This window comes from Pseudomassariella vexata, assembly GCF_002105095.1.
Source record: "Pseudomassariella vexata strain CBS 129021 chromosome Unknown BCR38scaffold_2, whole genome shotgun sequence".
NCBI classification, from domain to species: Eukaryota; Fungi; Ascomycota; class Sordariomycetes; order Amphisphaeriales; family Pseudomassariaceae; genus Pseudomassariella; species Pseudomassariella vexata.
The window spans coordinates 2426662-2428884 of NW_024467957.1; the positions used below are offsets into that span (position 1 = coordinate 2426662).

General features: G+C 50.1%; 1 non-coding gene across 1 annotated transcript; it reads left to right on the top strand.

Annotated features, from left to right (window-relative positions):
- Positions 1 to 1605: 1605 nt before the first annotated feature.
- On the top strand, positions 1606 to 1708 carry BCR38DRAFT_t51. The gene has a single exon. It is a non-coding gene; the product is annotated as a tRNA-Thr (tRNA).
- Positions 1709 to 2223: the final 515 nt, after the last annotated feature.

Below are 2223 nucleotides of genomic sequence, written 5' to 3' on the forward strand. Positions count from 1 at the left end.
CTTTAAGGCCCTACTTTCATCGTAGCGAGTTAAATCATCTCCCAGACTATCATAGAAATCCTGGGCGATTATGACTCTACTGATTCACGAGACCAGGCCGGTACAGCTTGCTTAGGTACAGGATTACCCAGTCGCTATGGCTAGACGGCGAGTTTTAGTCGGTACACTCATCTGGGAAGAGTGCATGTGTAAACTATTGTAGTTAAAGCGGTATGTGGTATTGATTGCAGAATTCAAGCCTCTTCTTCGCGTCCTCGTCGGTTAAGAGGAGGTGGTAGCGTTGTGGAATGGCCTTGACGGTGTTGGTACAGATGGTAATGGCGGCCTTACGCTTCACCTCTACGTATATTATTCGGGGGTACCAGCGGTTAAGGATAACCGGATGCTTCTCTGCTCTGGTGGATCGCCGTTTTAAAGCACTAATCCGATTGGCCGTGAGTTGGTAACGGTGGACTTAGCCCTACGTGTAATCTGGGCGATGGTTTCGAACCGAATGGTCCCGAACGCGTCCGTCACCTCCCAACGACTCTTGCCGCATGCTCTGGCGGCCGCAATGGCGGCTTTGGCTTCCTGGATGAATTCGCAATTGATGCCGCGATGTCTTACATCGGTGCTAGAAAATCGAAAACTCCCTGCGAATCGCAGTAATTGTGGTAGGTTAAAGTTAAAGTTGTGTTGTTTTTATTTATCAATTAGGGTATAGCAAAGCATATTTAATTGAGTTCGCTTCGTCAATATGACATGTCCAAGACGTATGTTAGAGCCGCACGCAGAATTATCAACAGTCACTGTACCACTGTGAATCTGTTGGGGCACACTGAGAGATAGAAGTGTGATGTATTTGGGTCAGCTATGCTAGTGCTGGTGGGCTGGATCCAAGTAGTAGTGGTGTATATGCACGGACTACATCTGACAGATTCTCAAAGTATAATTCAGCTCTAGATGCCAAACTTTTGTGAAAGTATAACCTACTAAGCCATGGTATACGCATAAAAAGTCGACCGTCCGTAAACCCGTGTACTTTGTTCGGGACTGAAAGCCTTTTGTAGATGACGCTTAACGGCATCCCCTTCCAGGAGGCCCAAGTTCCCAGTATGGCTCTGTGTTATGAGATGAACCAGTAACTTTTGCATCTTGCCTCCCATTTCCATGTGTTTACCGGGACAGGTCAAGAGGAAGTTGGGCAGTCCGCTTTTGGTCGAAATGCAGAGGTCGGCATGAACCGAATTTCCATTTCTTGCTGATAAGGCCTAAAGGCGCACATCGGAGTTGGCCACGTAGGTCTCGCGCGCATCGAGTTTTCCATGCCGATAACTGTACAACTGCCTCACCATGGCTTCCAGGCTTCCAGGCTCCTTGTCATGGACTTCCGTTGCTCGTCGCATGGGCGAATCGGATCGGGTCATATCCCCCACGGAGTCTGGGTGGAACAAAGTGCTACCCACCGGAGATTTCATCCGAGCCTTTGCCGGTAAGGATCACTTGCATCCATGGCGGCGTGCCAGATTCAACTGTGAAAATTTGCCCACGTAGCTCAAGTCCTGCTTGTTATGCTCCATTGCGTTCGTCATGTCCAGGAAGTTACCAGCAGACATATTTTCATAAGTCGGCTGGTGTAGTTGGTCACTTCGCTGGTAGATAAGTCCCGATTTGAGCCTCGCCCACTTGGGTCGGTGACGAGTCGCGGGTTCGAATCCCGCAGCTGACACACAAGGGGGTTTAGTCAACCCTTACGGCGCGCTGCCCACCTTGTTGACTTCGCCTACCTAGCGATAATAGGGAGATTGGTGCAGTTTAGGATTACGAGCATCCTAGCCAGTCGACCGTCAAGCACTACGTCGTCGGAATATAACTCGACAGCCGGTCCAGAATTCGAATCGTTAATCCGACCCCTTATCGGACCTCGCCTTTCCGATAACGCTCGTCGGTGAACCCGCCCCCTCACGATAGAAGGCGCGCAGCACGCCCTCTCGCCGCGATTCTTGCGAGCGTCTGACCACGTTACATTCTATCCACTTGAGCGTATGGTTGAAACGTATACGCTCGACGAGAACCCCAATTAGCAGATACTACGACTTGTCGCGACAAAAAATAGTCGAGCATCTTCTGCACATCAGCAGCATCCCACCCCTGAGGACGAATTTAAGTGCCACATTACCACACTTATCGGTAGTTCAGGCAGGGGTTGTAGCACAGACTTAGGGAGGGACAGGAGGTTTAGTA